General features: G+C 38.3%; 1 protein-coding gene across 2 annotated transcripts in view; it reads left to right on the forward strand.

Moving 5' to 3' along the window:
• Nucleotides 1-27,361, forward strand: part of plxnb2 (plexin B2) — a 110,922-nt gene that overhangs the window by 34,898 nt on the left and 48,663 nt on the right. Inside the window, 2 exon segments of one of the 2 annotated variants that reach the window (NM_001017322.3) lie at nucleotides 9,269-9,322; nucleotides 23,374-23,436. The gene's annotated coding sequence lies outside the window, so the exon portion shown is untranslated. 2 annotated transcript variants of the gene reach the window in all.

The raw sequence follows: 27,361 nt of genomic DNA on the forward strand, positions 1-27,361 counted from the left end.
AAAAATCTCTAGTCATTCACTGTAGTATAAGCATCAGCACAACATTCCTGATCTATTACCTCCGCTTTGGCTGCTCTTAATTTTAACCTATTCATTGCCACCAAATTTTTGCATTTATTTTGCTGTAGACAGCAGATTTTGAAACATTTTCTGCTCATTCAATTTAGGAGCAGAGTCCCCAGGAAAACGTTTTTTTTTTTTTTTTTGTTGACATTAAAAATATGTGTAAATTTTACCTAAGTTATGTGCAATTTACAGAGTCTGTGACCCCTGCCCAGAGATTCAAACCAATCATGATATATAAAACATGGGTTAATTAAAAATCCACTCAAGCTGAACTGTTTGTTATAATGGTTACTTAATTTCGCTTAGCTCACCTTAAACAAGAAACCGTGTTTCCTACAGCCATTATTATTGCAGTTGCATCTTTTAATATAAGGCTCTGATGGAGTTTTGGAATAATGGGTGCAGAGCATGCTACTTGTCTAGTCACCTATAGCAACCAATTAGCAGGTTACATATTTAAAAGGAAACATCTGATTGGTTGCTGTGTTTTTCTTCACCTAGGCAAACTTTGTGTCATTTATTACATATGGGTCACTTTTATTGGGCATGTTATGGTGGGGGTAAAAAAAACATCAAGAATAATCCACATCCTATGTTCCTGAAACTGGACCAGTGTGCATTTACCAGTGTAAAGAGGCTTTCATTGCAGATCCTTACATTACAATCTGTAGAATAAGACCAGTGGTATTTCCTAATGTTCAAAACAATACTCATCACTAACCAAAATTTTCAATATGGCATAGCTCCCAAACCCTGGGCAGAAATATGAGATGACTGTTGTGCATAAACATTTCCACTTTTACAGGTAAAACAACTATGGCAATGTGGCTCCCATTAATTGGATGCTACAACAGAATTGGTAGTAAGTGGTATATTATATTAAGTATGAATACTGTACTAAAACTGGCGTTAATATCTGATCAGTGTTTCTATTGAAGAAGCCTTCCTTCATATATGCTAAAATGTAATAGAAAGCAGTACTCATCCTGTTACGCAAATGTTTTAAAGGTTCCTTATTTTTGGTGTCAGCAAATGGATTTCCTTATATATTTGAAGTGTGCATTTTTGAGATTTTGAGGAAGTACACACACTCAATATGCAGGCAAGGCAAATTTTAAGTCAACCAGCGCATAAATGTTTTTGGGGACTAATCCTTTTTTAATCAGCATCATGAAGTCATGGCTAACACTACAACACTGATGCACCGGTGGTCATATTAATGGGGTAAATTCCTCGTGTGCATGTTATTGAGTGTGTCAACGCCATAATTTACATAGTTAAGTTGGGTTGAAAGAAGACCAAAGTCCTTTAAGTTTAACCCCTCCAGACCCCAGAAGAAGAAATAATTTAACCACTCTTAAAGGCATTAACAGAATCTGCCATCACAACATCACTAGGAAGGAACCAAAATGTTAGGCACCCCCAAGTGACTTGAATCGCTTACCTTCTACCCCGGGCTGGTGCCCTTGTTAGGAGAGAGCAGCACCAGCCCGGGGTAGCAGCAATCACTTCCTGCTTCGCTGCGCGCGCATGCGCAGTAGAGTCAAAAGCCGAACTTTAACAGCGAAGTCGGCTTTTTCACTCTACTGCGCATGCGCCGGACTTGAAGTCTCAGGGAAACGAAGCCGGAAGGAGGAAGCGCATCGCCCCAGGTGCCCCGGGCTGGTGCGGTTTTCTCCTAACAGGGGCACCAGCCCGGGGCACGAGGTAAGCGATTCAAGTCACTTGGGGGTGCTTAACATTTTAGCACCCCCAAGTGACTTAGCCTTTCCTTCCCCTTTAAAAGACTAGTAGCAGAATTCTTAGCCAGTAACGTTAAAATTGTGCCCAGTTGCTAAATTGTAAATTTTTAGTAAATGGGCACCTTCGTTTTTTTTTATGGCTATTTATCATCCTGCACCAGTGTAATTTGACTATACCTGTGAGGAGAATTTAAGTCCCAAAGGTTTCAAACTTACTAATTAAAACCAACTTCAACAGCACATGTTTTTAACTGTTGCTTTGATTTGTAATGGTAGTCTTTAGAATAACCAGTGGTAGATGGACTTTAAATTGTTTTTCTTGTATATGTTTGTCATTAATGTAGCAGGTTTTCTGCTCAAGTCTGGACTCTATCCCCAGTGCCAACCCCATCATATCCATTTGTGGAAATTCCTTCCTCATTCTTACTTTCCCTTAATGCAGACGTCCCTAACCTTTTTTATTTGTGAGCAACATTTAAATATAAAAAACAGGTTGGGAGCTTAGAAAAAGTTCTTATGCCTCCAAAGTTTGCCTCTAAGGCAGAAATTCAAACATAAGCTTGCTTTTAGGCCATTGGGAGCAGCATCCAAAGTGTTGGTAAGCAACATGTTGCTGTTAGAGGACAGCAGTACCATTACCTGATCTCTTCTCTCTATTTAACATTTTATATAGAGAATAAAATGAATTGATACAATTCTCTCTGTTAGGCTGTCAGGTAAGCCTTTGCTTTTCTCTGCCTGCATTTTTTCTGCAGGTGGAGAGAATCTGATGGCCTTCGCCATGTCTTTGCATTGACAGGCACAGCATTGACTTTCTTAACAATTTTTTCCAGCAAGTTGGCAGGTAGATTATACTTTTGTATGTTAAACCCCCTGGGAGCAGATAAGGGAATTGTAGTTTTTTTCTTAACCTAGAAGAAGTTTGATAAGAAAAAATGTATGTGTTTCAAACCGGGCACAGCATTTCTAAATTGAGTGATGTTGTCTGAGGCATTGAGTATAAAGCAGTGAAACTTGTGGCAATGCAGAAACTCTATTTACTGCTTTATTGCATATTTGTATATATGATAAATGCTCTACGAATGTATGCAGACGTGTATTGCTGTTCCTTACTTAGATTAAGCTAAGTTTTTAACGAGAGTCCAGACTTTCTATGAACAGGTTAATAGCCTGATTTATATAAGCAGTATTTTGCCAGTTGGCTGCCAACAGCATTGGCGACTGGGAAGTATAAAAATCCTTTCTGCAGTCCGCTCCAAGCTTTTGCAGTAAAACTGTCATGTCTCTCATTTGGTTGTAGGCAAAAAGGATTCTCCACCCAAAACTTGTTGTGACACATCTGGTTCACATTGTGGAGGCTGGTATTCTCTAAGAGCCAGTCCTCTCATGCACAACTTTCTTTTCTTTCCCAGCACAGCTAGATGACTACAGTGTTTTAATCGAAAATCTCATTGAAGTAAATCTTGTGTTCTGTCTTGATAGTGTTCTCTCTTTTCACTCCCTTTTTTTTTTTTTTTTGTATACTCTTTTCTTTTTCTCCAGGACATGGACCTGGGTATAAATAAAGAAGATAAATGTGTTATAGATTCAGTTGGGTATTCGGCCAATTTGGCCGAATTCACAGTCCTGGCTAAACCGAATCCAAATAATCACGTGACTTTTTGTCACATACACATGGAAGTTGAAATTTTTTTAGCCCGCAGCAATATTTAACCGTTCCAAAACCTAATTAGCATATGCTACTTAGGATTCAGATTTGGTTTGGTATTCGACTGAAACCTTTAGGAAGGATTCGGGGGTTCGGCAGAATCCAAAAAAGTGGATTTGGTGCATCCCTAGTTCTAACCCTAACAAAACAGAACTTGATCAGTGAGAAATACAAATCATCCCAGCAGTTCACTTGTTTTTCCAAAATTAGTTGTTTGTGTTTGGAGTTTCCCACTTTTTTTTTTTTCTTAACTGGGATAGAGGAAAAGCCACTGAATATGCTGTTTATATGTTACTATTCTCTTACAATAACTTTCTCTAGGTTGAAGTTCACTGCTAATTTTTCTCCCTTCATTGCTAACTGTTGTTAATCACATGCACTCAGTTCAACTAAATAGTTTGCCTAATTTAGGGACTTTTTTCTCTCCTTGTACTGTGACTGGCACAGTGACCCACAAATCGCAGTTTAAACCTCATGTTATCGGTTTACTACATTTATTAGAGTGAGGTGTCTAGAACATTACAGCTGAAATGCACTTTACAACTAGTATCATCTTTTATTTCTATATCTTTACAGCCATATATTTAATATAAATATCTTTATTTCAAATTTGCTGACCTATTAAGACTAACCAATATACAGTAGGGCTGTCCTAGTAAAATAACTGTTCTCTTTTACACACAGTGTGCGGCTTCCTGGATAGAAAGTAAGCAGCATTTAGCCTTTTCTTTTCTGCACTATAATGGACAGGATCTGTTTAGTTAGTTTAGGGAAGTGTCACACTGAAGAATTTTGTGAGTCTAAAATATTACCATGGAACTAGAAATAGTATATGTATGTGATATTGGCCTTAGATTATAAACTGGAGTAAAGCCTAATGAACATGGTGTAAAATCTTTAAGATGTGTAGAATATGCGAGTGCTATATGAATAAGGATAATATGCTTAATACAATTGCTTGGATGCAGATTTTTTTTTATATTTTAGCTAGGTATTCTTAAAGAAGAAGGAAAAGTAAAAACTAAGTAAGTTTGGTCAGAGAGGTACAGAACTGCTGCTCTGACCCCTTTCTTTTCCAACATTTCTTTCCTTCTATTCTGTATACACAATCTTTTGTCAGACTTCCTTCTCTCCGCTAAATCCTTCAAGGCACGGCACCAGCATGCTCAGTTTGCTCCTCTCCCCCCCATCTGCTGTAATCTGAGATGACAGCTGTTCCCTTCCTGCAACACTGCTGCCTGGAAGTGAAGTTAGACCAAGCTAAAATGACTGCTATTTTAAACAGAGAGAGCTTCTAGGGCTGTTTACTTAGGGATGGTACAGCATTCTGCAGGATAAATGTAGCGTTCTAACTTTTGTCACTATTGTGACTAATCTATTAGCAATAAAATGCATAAGTTAATCTCCTTTAAAGGGATACAGTCATGAGTTTTATAGTATACTTTTTATTTCTAAATTGCACTGTTTACATAGCAAATAAAATCACTCTACTATTCAGCAGCTAATCGGCCTGTGTATGGGCACTACCGACGGGCCTGCCCGACCGATATCTGGCCTGAAATTGGCCAGATCTCGATTGTGCAGGTTAAAAAATCTAGTCGGATCGGGGACTGTATCGGCTCGTTGATGCGGTCCCCGGACTGACGTTTCCTATACCCGTCGTTATAATTTGATCGTTTGGCCCCAGGGCCAAACGATCGAATTAGCCTGGGTTCTCCCGATATCGCCCACCCGTAGGTGTTGGATTCAGTAAAAGGTGCTAGAGTACATACGTATGCCAAGTCTAAAGCTCAGACACCTGCTTCTTCATGCTTTCTGGGCCTCTAGCATATTCATCCTTTGCAACTCTGCTTTTCACCAAAAAAAAAGAGGAATTTCATTTAATTTTCAAACTTCCAGAATCATGCAAATACTAGTTATGAATAACTATTTGTGGGGGTCCTTTAGGATTATGATGATCTCATTAGGGTAAGCTTATCATAAAGCATAGTAGTTAGAACAAGTGTATAACATTTGACCCGGCCAAATGAAAAGGCTTAGGAAACCATTTAGCAATTAAAAAGCTTCACCACCTCAGTGAGATGTACCATTTTTATAAATATGATACTTTTTTTCTGTCAGGAAACCCCATGCAATGTTTAAAATCCTCTCCATCCTTTGCCATAGAGAAGTTAGTCCAATTGCACCCTAAGCATAACGTTTTGACTTCCTGGTGTTGATGAGTTTATAATGGGTACATTACTCCCGATTTCTTTTAATTACATAAATAAACATTAAGGTTTATTTGCAGTCCCCACAGATTTAGACCTGTTATTAATACAGTACTGCGGTGGTTCTGAACAATAGCCGAGGTAACCTTGCATGACTCTTTTAGATGTGGTATTTTGTTTATTTACTACTGAGACAGGACAGTGTCGGATTTTGCAACTGAGAGGCTTTCGGATGCCTTTTATATGTATAGCGGGATTATCTTAGTCCTGTGATGCCCTTATTCCTTTTTTTTTTTACACTATCTGGGGGAATGTTTGGGCAACAATTTGCGTTCCTTGCAAATGTTTCCTATACCTTTTATTTTATACCCACTCATGCAGATCTCTCATTGCTGGGACGATTGGATACATGAGATACCAAGATTTTCCATTGTTGGTAAAAGAGCCCCCTAAGGGCTCTGGCACACGCGACTAATCTCCCCGAATTGCCATCCCACCAACGAAAATGTAAATCGCTGGTGGGATGGCATACGCAACGGAATCACGGAAGTTCCCTCTCAAGGCAATAACTTCAACTACACAGCAAACTTGGTCCTTTTGATTGTCCAAATCACAAGCTAATATGTGTGTGGCCAATATAATAGGTAGGGTTGTTGTAAATCCCAGTGCTGTAACTACTCTGTGCCGGCCAGATGCAAAAAAAATTTTTTGAGGGGTCTGGCGCAGAGTAGCAAATCCTACCTGGACCCTTCCCTCCCAACAACATGCATTATGTATAAAGCCCTGCTCCCTGCCCTCTCTCCTACCTGACAGCCAGCTGCAACTTATAGCCAACAATAGAGAAAGCAGCCCTCATTCCCCGCGGGGTCCCGTTCCTCTGTTGTTACACTACTGGTAAACAATATTTTACATAGAGAACTCTGTACCTCCAGTAACATAATGCTCAGTTGTAAAACATGACAGGAATGCTGATTGGATGGCAGGTAAAACACTGGAAATACACCCATATATAAGCATGAAATGTGAATGGAACTTAAAAATACAAGCCGATTACTTATACAAATACATCTGTTCCTATATATTGTTCGAATCATAAATATGGCATTTTACAATATGCTCCGTACAAATAGAACACAAATCTTTATCTTGATCTTCATCAACAACTAAGGCTGGCATTTACTAATTAATTTGTGGCTTCTGTAAAACAGAAGTTAATATTTCTATTCCAGTAGCTGTCACAAGATTTACAGTGGATATAAAAAGTCTACACACCCCTGGTAAAATGTCAGGTTCCTGTGCTGTACAAAAATGAGACAAAGATAAATCATTTCAGAACTTTTTCCACCTTTAATGTGACCTGTAAACGGTACCACTCAATTGAAAAACAAACTGAAATCTTTTAGGTGGAGGGAAGAAAACCAAAAGAACTAAAATAGTATGGTTGCATAAGTGTGCACACCCTCTTCTAACTGGGGATGTAGCTGTGTTCAGAATTAAGCTATCACATTCAAAATCATGGTAAATAGGAGTCAGCATACACCTGCCATCATTTAAAGTGCCTCTGATTAACCCCAAATATAGTTCAGCTGCTCTAGTTGGTCTTTCCTGACATTTTTTTAGTCGCATCCCACTGAAGCCATGGTCTACGGAGAGCTTCCAAAGCATCAGGGATCTCATTGTTAAAAGATATCAGTCAGGAGAAGGGTACGAAATAATTTCCAAGGCATTAGATATACCATGGAACACAGTGAAGAAAGTCATCATCAAGTGGAGAAAATATGGCACAACAGTGAGATTACCAAGAACTGGATGTCCCTCCAAAATTGATGAAAAGACGAGAAGAAAACTGGTCAGGGGGGCTACCAAGAGACCTACAGCAACATTAAAGGAGCTGCAGGAATATCTGGTAAGTACTGGCTGTGTGGTACATGTGACAACAATCTCCTGTATTCTTCATATGTCTGGGCTATGGGGTAGAGTGGCAAGACGAAAGCCTTTTCTTACAAAGAAAAACATCCAAGCCAGGCTACATTTTGCAAAAACAGATCTGGCGCAAAAACAATACTGCACATCACCAAAAGAACACCATAACTACAGTGAAGCATGGTGGTGGCAGCATCATGCTTTGGGGCTGTTTTTCTTCAGCTGGAACTGGGGCCTTAGTTAAGATAGAGGGAATTATGAACAGTCTCAAATACCAGTCAGTATTGGCACAAAACCTTCAGGCTTCTGCTAGAAAGCTGAACACGAGGAGGAATTTCATCGTTCAGCATGACAACGACCCAAAGCATACATCCAAATCAACAAAGGAATGGCTTCACCGGAAGAAGATAAAAGTTTTGGAATGGCCCAGCCAGAGCCCAGACCTGAATCCGATTGAAAACCTGGGTTGATCTGAAGAGGGCTGTGCACAGGAGATGCCCTTGCAATCTGACAGATTTTGTAGTGTTTCTGCAAAGTAGAGTGGGCAAATCTTGCAAAGTCAAAACGTGCCATGCTGATAGATTCATATCCAAAAGTGAGTGCTGTAATAAAATCAAAAGGTGCTTTAACAAAGTATTAGTTTAAGGGTGTGCACACTTATGCAACCACATTGTTTTAGTTTTTTTGGTTTTCTTCCCTCCACCTAAAAGATTTCAGTTTGTTTTTCAATTGAGTGGTACAGTTTATAGGTCACATTAAAGGTGGAAACTGTTCTGAAATGATTTATCTTTGTCTCATTTTTGTACAGCACAGGAACCTGACATTTTATCAGGGGTGTGTAGACTTTTTATATTTACTGTACATATCGTGTAAAATTTAATTTTAATGTTGATTGGGACTGTAAAGAAAAGAAATACATGAACTGGAAATAAAGTAACAACGTATAAGCAGAAAAGGAACTTAAAGTTCTTTGTTCAATTTTATCTTGTATTGGGAATGCAAATTATGGAAATGTGTCATGTTAACTGTTGAGGACTCAAGTGCCCTGCTTCTGGCTTTCCATGAGCTCAGTGTTCCAGAATGGAAAGGGATGCAATTAATGCTTTATAAAATGTGTTTAAAAAAGCCATTCTTTATATTAATGAAACATATGTAAGCCCTAAACAAAGGTTTATTCCCATATTTAATGGCCATTTTTAGCCCCAGGCATTTTTAGTGCAGCTCAGTAGCTGCCATCATCCCTAATGAATATGTATGACAGCAGACAGATGTGCTTTTACATTCGTTTGTTTGAACAGAATGAGGAATTATTACCAATATCATCTCGAGTAACGTGTAATTACTGCTCCCTGGATTCTCATAAAACCAGTTAAAATAACATTTTAAGGCAAAACGTTGTCTATTTTAAACATTTTTTAAATTCTGTTTGTAATGTGGGCTTTTTTCTGTATGAAAGACTATTATTTTTACAACAAATTGTTTTTCATACTGAGAGTATGGATAACATTGATCATAAATTGGGGATAAACTACTGTTCAGTAACAAGCATTTAGGTGTATTTTGGTGTGGCAGGCTGCATATATCGGTGATGCTAATGCTTTTCATGTCTTATTTTGTAGGAGGAAGGGGACAGAGGACAGAAAGTGCCAATATTGACTCATTATAAGTAAAAGGTAAGAGTTTGTTTTTTTGTGTTTTTTTCTCTTAAATCGCTATATCGATACTGTGGGGTAAGTGATGATTTTAATGAGAAGCCTTATGCTGCATATATGGTTTAGTCTATATTTGGAGAAAATAGAATACAAGATTACTGCTATGCGGAAATGATTTTTTTCCCAGTTTGGCCCATTTCTGTTTTGTGCTAGAATGGGCTAAGAATCTTTAAGGCTAAAGTCACACAAGGCCGTTAGAGAAAACACTGAGAGGAACTGCATCTGTGAACATAAAAGTTGCTGGTATACGAACATGCTGAAATGAGGATTTCTAGCGAAGGTCCACCTGTCACTTCATCATGGTGCTTTGGACACTGGTTTTCCCAGAGATTACTATGAGACGCAGTGACAGGCAGGTTTTACACCTGATTACTGTAGCAGTCAAAATATCTTGTGCTATTATTCTTAAAGACTAAAACAAGTGCAAAAATGTAACTGATTGCAAATATGGTTATTTTTGCAATCGCTGTTAAATTTGCTTAAGGATAAGAATCCTTGGAGTGGTTCGGTCACACGAGATAGATCTCTGCTATTGTGGGCGACTAACCGCTCTGAAATGAGGTTCCATCGGCAACAATAGGAGACGCCGGTGGAAAACCCTTTGCATTGCTTCAGTATTCTGAGGCTGAGCAAAGTTTCCTCCAGCAGGCCACTTTGCGTGACCTTGTAAATGAAGCAATAGCAGAGTAAATGAATGCGATAGCAGAGAGGGGTGGCCATACATGTACATTTTTTCTTGTTTGGTGAGAGGATCTTTTACCAATATGCCCGCCTTGATGATAGTAATTTGGGCCACAGGCCAAAGATCAGATCAAAATTGCTGCTAATGTACATGGTCAGAACAAGAACCACATCACACCTTCAACTCCATATAACATTAAAGTCTGGTCTGTTTTTTGTTTGGTTGCTAGTCAATGAGCTCAACAACTAGATATTTTTAGTTGCAAGCAGGAAATAGACTAGGAATGCTATTAGTTCAGAAACAGTACGAATTTTATAATAAATGCCAGGTGAAATGTTGCTTACAGTAGGTGTTACATATTAGATTTAATATAAAGGTGAATGTCCCCTTTAAAATCCAGTACTCATATAAATGAGGGATATCTATTTCTTTCCAACCATTTTAACAAATAGGCTGAATGCTGGATTGCAAAACAGCTGTACCAGCCTGAAGGAACATTGCTGAGTGATGATGTCCCGATTGTCCTGCTGGGGAGGTCACTGGGCATGGGGAAAGTGCTCAGATTAGCAATCTTGCTGAGTCTTGTTCTTGCTGAACAGTGTTCTAGCATGCTGCAAACATGTGGGAAAACATCACCCCAAGGGACCATAAGCAACAAGGACCACATTAGTAAGGATTAACTAAATGTTTTTGTTTATATTAGGTTAGGTCTAAATATAGTCTATCAAAACCTGTTGCACATGCACACTGGCACTCAAAAAAAGTTTGTTTTTTTCCACACAGAATGCTAAGGTGTTTCAAGTCTCGCTATACATGATGGTTTGGCACCATTTTCTGGCTTAACAAAAAAATTTGTACGCCTTCCTAGCAATTTCATTTTCTTTTCCACAAATAAGGGGTTCCTCTGGGGCCCTTCACAGTGCAGTAGGGCTTTGCTTTGGTAACAGGGTTTACTTCCAGTGTGCCTTAAATGAGGCTGAGATTATTTCACAAACAGCGGAAGCCAGAAATTCTTTTAAGAAGAAGAAATTTGAATCCTAGCAACCAGATAACTGCTGATATTCCAAACTGGAGAGCTGCTGAACAAAAAGTGAATACATACTTGCCAGTGGGATGGCATTGTGGGGGTTAGTCACCCACGGCAACAAAGATTTGTTGTGGGGCGACTAATCTCCCCATCTGTCACTGCCCTTAAGGTAGTAGCTGCAGGTCTCTAGTTTAGGGCAAGGCCACACAGGGTAGATTGTCAACCTTCGGAAAAGCACAGGCTGAAAATCCGCTTAAAACTTCTTTTTGCTGTGCCTGCACCCAGAACCATTATCTGTAGGCTGACAATCCACCCTGGTGGGACGTTACACTAAGGGGCATATTTATTGTAGTGTGTAAGCCAACATCACTGGTGATGTTGCCCATAGCAACCCGTCTGATCTTTACTTTTGTTTTCTAGCTAGGTGACAATTTTAGTTGCTGATAGGTTGCTATAGGCAACTTCACAGGCCATGTTGGCTTACACACTATAATAAATATACCCCTTTAAGAGTGTGTTAGTAGTGGGGATCTGATAGAACAGAACATCTTCCTTCGCATCACTTACTATAGTGGAAATGTATCTTCCATTTCTTCCCTATCATCAAAAATGTGTTTTGTGTTTTTTTGTTTTTTTTAATTCTCTGGCAGTCCACTTATGCAGCAGGAATTTCTCAGTAATGCTAAAGTGAGTGGACACCGTCTGCATCTCCAATAGACAGAGCATTTCCCATTGATTAAAATGTGGAATGTGTTGATTTGTGGGAAATGTGGATTTGTGCAAGGATGTTTCTGTTGTGTAGAATGTGTTGTGGGGATATAGAAATGCACCTGGCAGATACATGTACATAAAAACATATTCTCCACAGGTGTTTTAGTGTTAAAAATCCACACGTGACATAGAACTAAATGTACAGTCATATGTTAACATTTAGACTTTGCTGCAAATTTTCTGCTTGTGATGTTCACACCTTCTTAAAGGGATGCAATCTCTGAAGGGCATGCCAGCCCTAAAATACTTTTTTGCCTAATAAAGTAACATACCTCTTTCAGTGCTTTAAAAGTTATTTGTACATGTATTTCATTTTGAAAGCAGCAATTCCTTAACTGCTAGTTATGATTTTATTAAACGGTGTTTCGAAATTCTGTCTCCTTCAACAAAGAAGGCAATCTGCTGGCTTGTGTTACATTGTTTCAAAAGTAAGAGCCACCAGGGCAGAAACTAGAAAGGGACAGACAAACACTGCTTTTAATACATTATTACAATATTGCAAGTTTCTTAGAATAATGTTACCTATTTTTTAGGCAAAATTTTGTTTTTGGGTTGACTTTCCCTTTAAAAATATTGGATTATCTGTCATTGATGATTACGTGGTACTGACATACTTGTGCTGGTGTTTTTTTTTTGTTTTTTAGTTTTCCATTACATTTCAAGTCCTACCGAAATAAAATGGGATTTCTTTTTATGTAGATAAGCATTTACTTGTGCACTGGGTGTCATGCAATCAAGCAAGAAGAGAAAATTACTAGTGTAGATAAGCAAAGACTGTCTAAAATGAAATGCACACAGTGTGCTGTGATTACACAATATACTCCCCTTGCAAGCTACTGGTAATTTTAAAGAAGGCTTATGTGGGAGTTAGTAAAGATAGTACTTTTATTATCAGATCATTCTCATGTTGCTCACTTGCTTGTCACTACTGCATCAATACATCATGTTTACTCTGGGAGTAATTGTAGCTAAGGCCATATGATTCAGTGGTCACAGAAGTGCTTCTTGTGTAAACAGCACTGTAGATTAACCAGCAATGTGATTATTTGCATGGGAACAAAAAAATAAGTTTTTCAAGAGATGAACTCATTTTGATAGTTGTGCTTAATTCCTAACTATTTGGGGCTAATGAACAATTATTATCCTGCGCTTTTTCAAAAGGCAAGCAATCTTTTTGGCACCCTGTGTGTCATCTGTGAAGAAGAACACACACGTACTAGGCTTGTACTGAATCTCAGATTTAGCTTAATCCTAGCATTTTTTCCCAAGATTCATGTTATGTTGAACAAGATATAAATTGTTCAGCTAATGGCACACTGTGCACTTTGCAGCCATTCCCCGTTCATATGATATGTAAACATGCTGCCTATAGCAAATACTAGGCTTGTTGGATGTGGGCAGAGAAAGGCATTTTGTCTTTCTGAAAGCAGTGGAGCCATCAAAATGTCCCTTTTTACCTTACCAATAGTTAACAAACGGATAATATATATCATAAACAGAGAAAAAGCATAGAATCTTACCTGGTTGGTTACTTATTAGTTAATATTGCCCTTTTAGCTGGAGCAATTGTCTTTAATGTTCCAAGTGTTACTCACTGATCACCTGATAGGTAAATGCAACTTCTAACAGTAGGGGTGAAGAAACACGGGGCAGTCTTTAAAAATCTCTGTCGTGGTGGCTAATCATGGTGATTTGGCTAACATAGGTTAATATGAGTTGCTGAGACCAATCATGCGCCTTTTGTAACATGCTGATTAGTCAACGCAACTTTTTTAAAAAGTCGCAGTCACTAATCGCCCCATTTGTCTTCACCCTAAAGGGGGCCATAAACAAGCAGATTTAAGCAGCCAATTCTGGTCCTTCAGACTGATTAGGCAGCTTATCTGGCCACCCCCGATGGACCTACCCAACTGACATCTGGCCTAAAATTAGGCAGATATCAATCAGGCAAGTTTAATTTCCCTATTGGATCGGGGATCGCTTCAGCTCATTGATGCGATCCTCACTCCGACGGGTGCTATTCCGGGTACTGTAATTCGATCATTTGACCCAAGGGCCAAACGGCCAGATTACTTCACTATTGCCCATATTAGGTAGTGTGTGGTTTATGGCCATCTTAAGGCTGATGACACACAAGGAGATTAGTTGCCTATTTTAAATCTCCTCTACAATGGGTGACTATCTCCTTCAAATTCTTTCCCACCAGCTGTTGTGGAGACCACAGTCTCTTTGTTTTTCCAAAGTCACACGAAATTTCCTCACAAGGCAATTTTGGAAAAATTAAGTAACCTTTAGGGCTGTGGCACACGGGAAGATTAGTCACCTGCGGCAAATCTCCCGTGTCGCGGGTGTCTAATCTCCCTGACTGGTGGGATGGCATATGCCATATCAGCGCCGCGATTTCCTTGAATTCGCGGAAGTTGCCTTGAATGTAGGTCGCCGCGTATGCCATCCCACCGGCAACTTACATTCTCACCGGTGGGATGGCATTTTTCTTGGTAAATATTTATTTATATAAAACAGTGTTTTACATATGGGCTGTTTTATTCTGTTGTATGGTTTCCCTTTAATTTTAAAATTGTAACTTCTAAACTTTTTCTCAACCTTTAATTTGTGTGTGCTCCACTGCTCAGGGAACGAGCAATTTTTTAGCACTTTAGCTGAAACATCTGGCTTTGGCAGTGTTTCAGCCTCATTTGGTATTCCAAAACAATCTTCGGTAAACATCTTTCATTCTGTCAGTCAGGGCTCAAAGTCTTTCAATATTTATAGCATTTGATCATTGTCATTCTGCTAAAATCTAGATCTGCCTTCCTAGTGTTTTTACACCTATTTAACTTACAGAGATAATCATTTGTTTTATTTTCCTTAATGATGACCCCGTCTGCATTATAGAGTAACTACAAAGACTTTGGCCACAATAACTCCTAAAGGTGGCCATACACGGGCCGACTATAGCTGCCGATATCGGTCCCTTGGACCGATTCGGCAGCTAATCGGCCCGTGTATGGGGAGAGCAGATCGGCCTGGCCGACCGATATCTGGCCTGAAATTGGCCAGATCTCGATCGGCCAGGTTAGAAAATCTGGTCGGATCGGGGACCGCATCGGCTCGTTGATGCGGTCCCCGATCCGACTGCCCCATTGCCGCCCACATAATCCGATCGTCTGGCCCCAGGGCCAAACGATCGGATTATTATTTTTTTTACCTAAATGGTCCCCGATATCGCCCACCCGTAGGTGGGGATATCGGGGGAAGATCCGCTCGCTTGGCGACATCGCCAAGCGAGCGGATCTGCTGGTGTATGGCCACCTTAACACACAAGTTTTATCCTTACGATAGAAGCGTATTAGGCAAATAATTAACAGTACCTGGGAATTCATTCATTTTATTTAACTTAATTTTTATTGTTAAAACCAATCGGAATTAAGATGCGAAGATATACAATTGCAGCTTTTGTTTATTAATTAGTTGGAGTTAAAAGAGTGTTAAAAGATTATGAGAAATCATTGTGCCCTTGCCAAAAACTTGTTTCACTTCTATAATTCTAATTAGCCTCATAAATTTGAAATGCTCTATATGCAGTTATAACATACACTGAAAATTCTCTACCTATGAGAGAGAGAGTTTGTTTTTGAGTGATGTTAGAGTGATAAAACTTGCATATTCCAGCAAAGCAAACTTTAATACTTCTGCCTTTAGGTTGGGGACTAATGCTATGGTGCCAGATACTTTGTGGGAACAGTGTTTGTGGTCAGGAGACAAAGTTTGAAGAGATGTGTTTGGACATTAAACACTTCTCATACTTCAGGTATGGTGTTGGTGATGTAGGTGACTGCTTTTCATCAGCATGCAGTAGCATTGTATGTAATCCGAGAAGAAGGATAGATGGTGTAGAATACATAAAAAATATTACAAAAGAACCAGTTTGTGTTTCAGCAGTCAAATGATCCCAAACCTAGGGCCAAAGTGAAGTGTTATGTCCTGTATTGTCCCAGTCAAAGCCATGATCTCAATCTAGTTAAGAATCTTTGCCCCTATTGGACAGTTGAGGTGCACAAGGTCTTCCAACTATGAATAGGCCAAAAGTCATAAGTTGTGTGCTAAACTGGTATATAATTACCCAAAAAGCTTTTATGGCTGCTTTTAAAGGACATCAGTCAGGTTAAATTTGTTTAACGTGTGCATAACTCAGTATGTACCTGTATATGACATGGAATTGGTTTACGTGAATATTTTGCAAGCCCAGACACTTGCTAATGTATGCACTTGTGTGTGACCACCTTAGGGGGTCGCACTGGTTGTGGGCTCCCACTGTACATAGCACCACATACAGTGGGGGCCTATTCATGACAAATGTTTTTACCGAATGCCCTATGATAGATGCCCTTTGAGGTCCCATTACAAAATATTGTGGGAAATGTGGGGATATGCACACCATATCTTTGGATTTTATTTTTTCAGACACAGAGTACAAAATGCCAGTCTGCTTTATCCTCAATTATGGTTGGCTTTAAAGAAAATAAACATTGTCTTGTTCTTATTACTGTAGAATTCAGACAACATTGTATGAAATGAACATGAAGCTATGTTGCTCTGAAAAGCAAATTAAATTTATAGTCTGAGATGCAGGTTTTCAAATGTAGTATTTAACGTATTTTTGAATCAATACAGGATATTAAACGGCAAAGTCAGAGCAAATGTTATAACAAGGAAAGAAAATATGCCACCTACACAATGGAGCATGTAGGAAGAATAACTTGATTGTGGTATTTCTCCATTGAGAGGCACTGAAGAAGGAATGTGCTGCTGGCTTTGCTCCAAGAAGCACTCAAACATAGCTGATTCTTATTCCCTAGAGTTGTATGCCCTTCTGTTTTATGGGCTGCCTTCATTCTTTCTGCTCTGTAGAAACAAACTTGTTTTAACTTACCTTTTAATTTAAAGTGCATTTTTTATTTGTATTTTGGACATATTCCTGTGTTTCATGATTATTTAATGAATTGCTGACTGTGCACATGATGAGCCCCAAGATTTTTTTGAATTTTACGGGTGTGCCGGCCACAGATTATTTCATGTTAAATACTCGAATTTTGGATGTGCACCCCATAGAATACTAAAGCCTTGGAGTGCAGACACCATCAGGACTGATTTTATTGCTGACTGCAATACTTCTTTAAAGGAAAAGTAACACTAAAAAATTTTCAAGTAAAAAATCTATTCTACCCTGCCCCAATAATTGCCCTATCCTGCACACCATTTATTATTTTGAATGCTTTACTAGAAAATACCTGCTAAAACTTGGCTTCCGGTCATTTGAAATAGGGCGATATGGTGATGCAGGGAAGAATCCACTATGCGGCGATCGATTGATCGATCCTAGCCTGACTCCTTCCTATACAGAAGGAAGGCTAGGATCGATCAATCAGTCATCGTATAGTGGATTCTTCCCTGCATCACCGTATCGCCCTATTTCGAATGACCGGAAGAATGGTGCTTTCCTCCTGAAACAGTGTAGCAGAAGCCCAGATAATTAGCAAGCACAAATCATTTAATGCTCTGGCACACAGGGAGATTAGTCGCCTGTCAAATCTCCCTTGTCGTGGGCGACTAATCTCCCCAAAATGCCATCCCACCTGCGAAAATGTAAATTGCCGATGGGATGGCATACACGGCACTGCGATTGCTTTGAGAGGAAACTTCTGTGATTTCGGGGACGACTAATCTCCCTGTGTGCCAGAGCCCTTAAGGGTCAAAACAAGTGATGCGCGAGTGTACCTACAGGTCGGATGAATTTAGATCCTAAAATGTTCATGCTGTTGTGGATGGTGGATCCCATTTGCCGGTACTGATAGACCTGTAACCGTCAGTCCCTGTGCATTTCTTAACTTCAGAGCTGTCAATTTTAGCAAAGAGCCTTCGATGACAACAGTAGCCGGCCCTCTGTGACATGCCCAGTGGATTAAGTTTGAAAGGAATGTACGGGTATGTGGGCTTCGGTGAGTGCAGGGCAAATAAAGGCTGGTTAGAGCTGGGTGCAGGTTACACATATCTTGACCTGTTCGTCACTAGTCAGAACCAAAAAATAAAAAGTGGTAAAAAATTAATGCTTTCAGTTGCAATTACAAATAACTTTAAAGGATAAGTCAATGTAAACAATTAAATTCATTTTATAATATAAACCACTATGGAACTCTGTAGTTTACAAAAAAATGATCCACTATCAAATAGCCGAAGAATGGGAAAATTGCCCCAACCTTACAAACGAAGATTGTGAAAGTTCTCATAAAATATATCTAAATTACTCTGAACAAGAAAACCTGTGAAAAGATGAGCCCTCCATAACAAATTTTTAACCATTAAGTGCAGCATTAAGAAATAATAAACATTTTGGGGCACATTTACTTATCCACAAACGCTCCGAGCGTTCGTTCGACCGATCCAATGGTATTTTCCGGGACTTTTTCGTACCTTGCGTGACTTTTTCGGCGCTTGCGCGACTTTTCCGATGCTTGCACGATTTTTTCTTATTTTTTGCGGAAAAAAATCGGACTGGTTTTGCCCCTATTTACAATCATTCGGTATGAAAATTTCTGGACTTTTGGATCGCCAATACGATATTATCGTGACCAATATGATTTTTTCGTAAACATTTTCGTGATATTTGCGATCTTCAGAAATTTTCATTTCCAATTCGAATTTTTCACATACGGGATTTGAACTTGTGTTTTGATAAATCTGCGCCTTTGTGTAAATAGTCCTTTAATATTTTCCAGTTATTATCAATTTTGAGAATAAGTTTTCTATAAGCAACTTCAAGTGTTACATGCATAGGCAGCAAACCCATCCAGGGCAAAAGGTGTGGAACCTTTTTTTCTTTAGCTATCATGAAGGAAAGCAACTGAGACAAGGCCGTGTGAAAGCTATTGTGTGAGCATTTTTAATGTCTTGCATGCAGACTGTTCGCATTCCAAAGGTCACATTCTCGGAGCATGTTGAAACATGAGCAGTTTCACCATACCTTGAGTTCCAGGAGCTTAAATGGTTGTTGAGAAAACCTCATGGGTTTTGGATTGTTTGGCATCTGTTTTATGTAGGCTCTCCAGCTGCTGCGAATTGTATCTAAACATGCACTGCAAGAACAATGCGTTGCCCAAATTTGGGTCAGTGTCATGTGTAAGGGAGAGGAGAGGACTTCGAAGAAGTGAATCCATAAATGAAGTGCTGTGAAAAACTTCCCTTGCTGTTGCCGGATACTGACCCTTAAATGTCTTGTGTTTTTATGTAGTGCTTGTATTTATATAGCGTTAACATTATCTGAATGAGAAACCTCTGTAAAACTCATTTGGTTTTAAAAGGTTCTTTAACTGCAGTTTTGAAAGGATCCATGTGAACTACAGAGCACAGGAATTACTGTTGTAAGTTTTACAGCGTGCTTGCTGGGATTCTATAATTGAGCTATATTTGAATTATTCTGTTTCAGGCCTTTTAGTTTGTTATTATTTTATAAAATGTCAATATATTCTGCAGAGTTGTGCGATAAATGGTGTATACATTAACATACAAGAAAACATACAAAACCAACCAATAGCCAGTCAAGTAGTAAAGAGGGCCCTGCTGAAAAGAGCTTACAATCTAACTGCATGGACATTGCTTTTCCTCCTTTATGCTGCTAAATGTAACTTGCTGCTCTTTGGAACAAGCTTCCTCAGATGGGAATGTGGTTACAAACATATGTCATATGTTACATGAATTGGTTACTGCTTAACAGTGTTTTAAGAGCTGCTCTGTTTCTGGTTTCTGCTAAAAGCAATTTGTATTTTTACCTTGCAGACACAATTTATTGTCTGTTTAAGTTAATAGACAGTGACGTCTTTTGAAGAGCTTTATTTTAAGCTAAAAATATTTCATAATTGTGCTCTACTTTTACCCCTGCTGATTGAGTTTGTTTTTTTTGCCTTCCATCAATCAGCGTTTCCCAACTGAAGAAAAACTCAGGTACATGTCATGAATAGGCACAGGCCCATCTGTGCAGAAAGTTGGCAGTAGCTAAAGAGTTGATGTAGCATTTGTCAACTGTAAATTACATTCAGGTACTAATCAAAACAGGTTCTGGGTAAGAATAGCCTATTACTCCATTGGCATGGCTTGATTTCAATGGAATGTATAGAATAGTAACAAGTTAATTTCAATATGCATTTAAAAGGATTGTGTGCTCACACAGCTTTATCCCTGCAGTCTGTATTGCATTAATATATATTTTAAAACTTGCAACTGTATTAAAATGGCAGCATCTGCTGCAAATTACTGCAGAATAGCCATGTACCTGGTAAAAGTACATTGGACTGAACCAATATCTATTATGGCAGATCACTTACAAAATAGCATGAAATGCAGGTAGGCCCAAGTATCAGGATTAAAGGATCAGGTCACTGGTTGGTCCAGTTTTCCGTTTTGACCATTCTGCTTTGGTGTTATTGCACCAGAGATTGATTAGTTACATCTACTGTTTTGAAGTTGGTGCCAGTTTCCAGCTTAAATTGTTCTCAAGTTGCCTGAATAAAGAGGAGTTGAGGAATTGAGTAGCGTTTGGATGATTGTGACTATGGTGCTTGAGTTTAGACTAACATACCCTATAAAGTTATGCCTTTTGTCCCAAAAACTTTAAGCAACTTAAATTTTCCTGTAAGATTTTATTTGTTTTGTATAGTTCTTGCCACATTGATGTAGGCATCATCATTCGTAACATCTTCAAACAGTGTTATCCAGTGTGGCATGGATGTATAGACTTAACAGTATGTAGTCTTTCACAACTCCAATTTGTTCTAGATGCTGCTCCTAGATCTATCTCATCATTCCCAATTTCCTGTTGAATCAAATTTAAATTACTAATAATCACATTAAAGGCCCTTAACAAAGAAGCCACTCCCTATTTCTCAGCTCTGATCTCAAAATACACTCCTTTACCCAACCTATGCTCTGCTTCTGACTTTCGCCTTTCTTCTCCTCTTCATCTCATTCTCAACTGCAAGACTTTCCTTGGGCCTCTGTCTGACTCTGGAACTTGAGCTGTGAGACTTTCCTTTCCTTCCAAACTTTCAAACGCTCCTGAAAGACCTACCTGTTTTGAGATGCATATACAGTGTATCTAGGTTGATCAGTCATTAATTGTATATTGCAAATTGTTTTCATCTTCCTTATCTTTAAAATGTTAGCAGGGCCATCGTATCCTATTTTGTATTCTATAACTAATTTTTGGTAAATTATTGTAAGAACCTTTTGTTATCTAAATCAATGTAACGCACTGCATAACTTGCAGATGCTGTATTAATAGATGATGAACTATAAATTGGTGTGCCTCCACCCAGGGCCAGGACAGACTGAGCTGTAATACCCCACCCTGGTGTAAGTTCTCTGATTCACAAACTCAACTTTGAGGAAACTTTTATAGGTTAATTTTCAGGGCACTTGTAACTTTAAAATCACTTTCATACATGCAGCCTGTCTGTCAGGAGCAACTTCACATAGTAATACATTTTAATCTATGACCTGCTGGGGGACTCCCAACTATGTGACAGTTTATTTAATGTCCTTTGAGGAATTCACTTTGTGTTTCTGTATTCTGAAAATAGCATGCTTTGCTCTTTAGAACTCTGTTTAGGGCCCCTTATCCTTATGCACCCTAAAAAGAATGCACTTTGCTGCCACTGATGTTCCTTATTTGCTTTTCACATCCAGTGATAATTTGGTATTTTACTGAGATACCTTTTTTCTTTTTAAGCCTCTACTTCTTCCATTCGGGCACCATAATACAAGTGCGGTACTATCCTTCTGTTTTGTTTTGAATTGTATTAGAGGAATAAATGAAAAAACATATGGCTCCATATGAAACATGTACATTCTTTTTGTTGGTCTCTGTGGCTCCTCAGATAAGCCCAAGTTTCTTCCAAATTGATGTGTTTTTATGCTTATATAAATGTAAAGGTCCTTAAATTCCAATTTCTGTGTGTGCAAGAATATTAAAAAACAAATAACTTCTTGTTTTGGAATGTCTGTGTGAGAGATGTTCATTTTTTCACAGAGATGTCTGAAAGTGATTACATTTGCAGGCAAATCTACAGTGGGCAACTCTGCTTTATCCCACAGGTTATTCTTTGGATAGCAATTTTGCTAATTAGGTAAGGCTTTTATAATTATCTAGTGTGAGAGGAATGTTGGGAGCTTGGGTAACCTCATTACTGAAGGTATGCAGTATATTTATATACTTGTATTTGTAGATTCATGCAAAAAGAATGTTAAACTTTAAAAAGCATCATCATTTATGTATGTAGCACCAACAAGTTATACAGCAGGTTACATTAATTTAGAATAATCAGGAGGCTTAACAATAATTTAACAAACAAGGGGATTGCAGTTGATGTCTGATCAATTAATTATCTGCAACAATTTGTATGTATGCTTTTGTAAAATACTGTAGTTCAAAAGGGTTTGTAAAACACACATATTGGGTTATTGTTCTTGCAATTATGTATCTCCATTACTTTCTTAACAGTGTCTAATTATTAATCAGAAAAAGACAGGCTAGCAGTACTGATTCAACTAATGAGGTTTAATGGTGTCACAAGCATCAAATACTTTGTTTAAGTAGGACAGCCTCTGATGCATTTTGTCCATTCAGGCACTTCTTTGCTTGCAGAAAATGTCATCTGTGCCATAAAATATTCTTATCCAGAAACTTAAATGTGCATTATGTCAAAGTCCTAGAAAAATTATTTCTATATTAAATGAGAGAACACTACTCCTGTAATCAAGTAGTACTTTTGAAAACAATCTAATGTGAGTTTTTGTTGTTAAATAGCTCATTTATGACCTGTAACTTTGAGAGGCTATGGAAAAGTAAACATTCTTTGGAACTCCTCTATGTTTAGCAGCCACAGAAATTAAAAACATCCCAATGGTATGCTTTGTACAAGAAACCCCTTATCATTGTGGTTGATGCTGATCTAAGCTATGTACTTGCAATTATAAACTCACATGTATAGTTTCTACAGTTTGTGTTGTAATTGTTGGTACAGATTATTTGTTGCAATATTCACTGCAACAAAATGTTGATGTTCATGCATAGAAAAAACTGAATCTCAGTTCTCCATAGCTGTTGAAAAAACGAGTCACAAGATGCAATCTTGGGAAAGAATGCAATGTATTGACATCCTGTTAGAGCAAAGGAGAGGAAAGAGGAGAACGTCACATTGTAAAAGGATGACAGGAAAGACAGAAGCAAAAAAACTGGGTCAATAAAAAAGGGGGAAAGATGTGAACTGGAGTTAACAAACTGAGTAATACATAGGAAAATCAGTAAAAATTAGTAGCAAAAAGGAAAAGATGTAAGAAAAGTTTAGAAGTGAGTTTCGAAGAAAATTTGATCCCAAGTGACAAGTTTTATTTTTTGGTGACCTCACATACAGAGCTAAAAACTCTGTGAATAATCTCTTACCATGATAGCCTAACAAAGATTGTATTTTTACTCTTTAGGCAGACTGTTTAAACAAGGCTGAGAAGTTTTGCGAATATATTTTTGAAAGACACTAAATAACTGTGAGTATTGATTCTTCTTTGTATACAAAACTTTTTTATTTTACAACATTTAAGTTAACAGGACCCTGAATCCTTAAGATTTTCAGTGATGTTCATAATATAAACTTGCTGCTACCTACTCTAGCCAGCAGTGTGGTAATCCTTTTTGACAGATTCTGGTATGTTTTTGAATTGAAGGGGGCAAAATACCCCCCTTTTTAAACATGTTTAATAACCAGGAATTGTGTTGAACGTAGTTATGCCTGTTATTTTAATTATGACAAACATATGGCTTTTGCTGTTTATTGAGCTAAATCGGTGAAATAGAGATTAAAGCTTGAACCATGTTTGCAAGGTAGATCAACAATGGAGAAAGGAGGGGTTGTATATTAGTAATATAAATATCTACCTTGCAAGGACCAAACATGGAGTACTCTCAATTTCCCTATTTAGCTGAAGAAATAAGAAAAAGCATAGCTTTTTCATGATTATAACAAAAAGTATTAAACAGCATAAAACATGAGATATACAGCCTCTTTAAGTGGTGTCTCTCTCTCATTATATCTTCTGACATAGTATTTCCTCTACAAAGGGATAATTACTACATACAGATAATGAGCATGTTTTAAATTTGTTGTGTACTTTGCTCTGTTTCCTGGTAAGTCATGATTCTTTTGTATGAGAATATTTCTTATATGTTTTCGACGTGATAAACAAAATAACCCTAATTTACCCTGTAAAAAGTATTATTGCCTTTATAACTTTAGTAGGAGCCGCTGTTTGTCAGACTACTTGTATTGAGAAACCGCATTCCTGTGTTTCTGTAAAGTTGTGTTTTCCATGTAAATTTCAGTTATTTTACCATATATTACAGTATAGTATTTTGGTGCTTTTTATTGGTCTTGAAAATGATCCCAGGGTAAACCAAAATGTCATCCTAATAAATTTGGACTTTTTCATTAAGACCCATGAAGTGCTACACATGCCTGTAAGTGTTCCACAGGTCCTATATACCTCTCCAGAGACAGCCCCTCAGCAGTCACAAGGATCTGTTGCTTCTATAGTAACATACAGCTGAAATGCTAGTGAATTGGTGTAATAATTCAGTTCTGACTCATCCCACCCACAGATGAGCCCTTTTGATGCACAGCTATGTCAAGTTGATGTTTAAAGGGAAAAAAGGATATACTATCATGGGGACCGTTCAGGTTTTTTAAGTGTTCTTAATACATAATCCTGTACAGAAATCCATAAAAAAAAAAAAGTATAAAAGCAAACTTTTTTTTTTTTTATAAAACATGGAAACATCAAGCTAACCACATTTTCCTGGTTTGCTAAATTTGTGCTTTGATAAGCTGCAGTTTTCTTTACCGCTGCTCTGCAATTTTATGTCAGCACCCTACCATACATACACACAAAGGTACACACCACCACAATCACCACCACCACCACCACCATACTGATGAGAACAATAGCACTACTTTAAAGATGGTAAGTTTTATTGAGCAGTGTCCACTTTAACCCTCGTACCAATTATTGGTTGTTAGGTGTTTTTTTTTGTACGTAATCTGTATGTTTGTATAAGCCATTTTCTTGTACAGCACTGCAAAATATATTAATGCTTTATATATGAGTGCTTATAATAATAATCATCATAGGCTGCACTGGCAGACAAAATGCCCTGTATGCCATAGCCCTAATGCCCAACACAGCTACTACAGATGGTTTTTAACCAGGGCTGTGGAGATAAATTCTCCGACTCCTCAGTTTCTGATACTTCCGACACCGACTCCACGACACCGACTCCACGACTCCGACTCCTCTGTTTTTAATATGCTAATGTATTTTATACATCCAGGAAGAGGCAGGGGGGAAGGGGCACATAAAACACGACTGAACTGATAATAAATTGATAGGCAATTTTATCTATACTCCTACTCCTAATGATTTCCCTAGAATCCCATAGTCATGTTTAAAGTTTAAGCTAACATTACAGCTGAATTACAGCAGTTTTTCAAATGTTTTAAAGCTTCAGTCTTAAAGGAACAGTAACACCAAAAAATAAAGGAGCTTTAAAGTAATAAATATATAATGCACTGTTGCCCTGCACTGGTAAAACTGGTGTGTTTGCTACAGTAACACTACTATAATTTATATAATAAGCTGCTGTGTAGCCACGGGGGCAGCCATTCAAGCTGGAAAAAAGGAGAAAAGGCACAGGTTACATAGCAGACAACAGAAGTTCTGTAGAATACAATAGTGTTTTATCTGTTATCTGCTATTGTCCTGTGCCTTTTCTCCTTTGAATGGCTGCCTCCATGGCTACATTGCAGCTTATTTATATAAATTATAGTAGACTTTCTGAAGTGTAAACACAACTTTTACCAGTGCAGGGCAGCAGCACATTATATTTTAGTTACTTTTATACACTTTCATTTTTTGGTGTTACTGTTCCTTTAAGCTGGCCATACACGCACCGATAATATCGTACGAAACCTCGTTTCGTGCGATATTCGGTGTGTGTATGGCAAGTCGGCGAGTCGACCGATATCGCAGGAACCTGCTGATATCGGTCAACTCGCCGATCGGGCCAGTTAAAAGATTTTGATCAGGCACCATAGAAGGCGCCTGACCAAAATCTGCCTTCAGCGCTGAATCAGCAGAAGGAGGTAGAAATCCTATTGTTTCTACCTCCGTATCTGCCTATTTCAGCGCTGAAGGTTAGTGGCGGATCTGACGATCTTTCGTGCTACCGATGGTCGCATGAAAGATTGTCAGATCGCCACGTGTGTGGCCACCTTTAAACTATTGACTATCCATTCCCTTCACGTATACAAGTATTTCTAGTCCTGCAATTTTTTTTTATTTAATTAGTTATCAGTGAGAGTTAGGCTAGGTTTACAGTGGGCATTGGGTTCCCTGTAACAGAGGAACATGACGCAATGGAGCTGCCGCACCTTAACTGTGCGTTACGTCCCATTTAGTGAAGCATACAGTCAATGAAAAGCATGCTTCATGGTCACTCAATGTGTTCGTTTATGCACTGCGTGCATTGGGCTTTATTCTTATAGCAGAGTAGTAATTAATTATGACTGTTTGTGAATTGGGACATTTAAACTTGCTTTATTATTTTTTTATTCCCATTTAAATTTAGTAGGAGTCGGAGTCGGTTCATTTTTTGCCGACTCCGACTCCAGGTACCCAAAATTGCCTCCGACTCCACAGCCCTGTTTTTAACATGCACTAATATGCTTTTTCAGGCTGTTAACAGTGTTTACTTGCTGTATCAAGCCGTTTTACATGAGTAGATAGTGACGAGTGGTTTAGGCATTTCTCTTCTCACTAAGAAAAAAAAAAAAACACCCCATATGCCATTAACTTCAGACATTTAATTCAACCTGTACAGTGAATCCTCTACACTTGTAAATAATGGTACAGTGACTTCCGAAAATAATATCCCCACATACTAAATTTTTAGATTGTTGCATTATCTTCAAGACGCACTTTGTAATCTAGTATAACAATTCTGCATGTTTGGGGTTTTTTTTCTATACTGTTTTAGTAACACAGACTGTGTTTATTATGATAAATGATAGATGTCTTCCCACATCGTACCAGACAACACTTCTTTGACATAAACCAATTGTTTTAGTTACAAACGTTTTCCAGATACAATATAGAAATGAATGGTGTGTAAGGATAGATTAATGCAAATAAGTTTCAGCAGAGCACACTGGAAACTTCAAGGACTGCATATATATATATATATATATATAATATGTGTGTGTGTGTCTAATACATATGTAAGTACGTATATACAGTGGCTTGCAAAAGTATTCGGCCCCCTTGAACTTTTCCACATTTTGTCACATTACAGCCACAAATATGAATCAGTTTTATTGGAATTCCACGTGAAAGACCAATACAAAGTGGTGTACACGTGAGA

This window comes from Xenopus tropicalis, chromosome 3, assembly GCF_000004195.4.
Source record: "Xenopus tropicalis strain Nigerian chromosome 3, UCB_Xtro_10.0, whole genome shotgun sequence".
Taxonomy (NCBI): Eukaryota; Metazoa; Chordata; class Amphibia; order Anura; family Pipidae; genus Xenopus; species Xenopus tropicalis.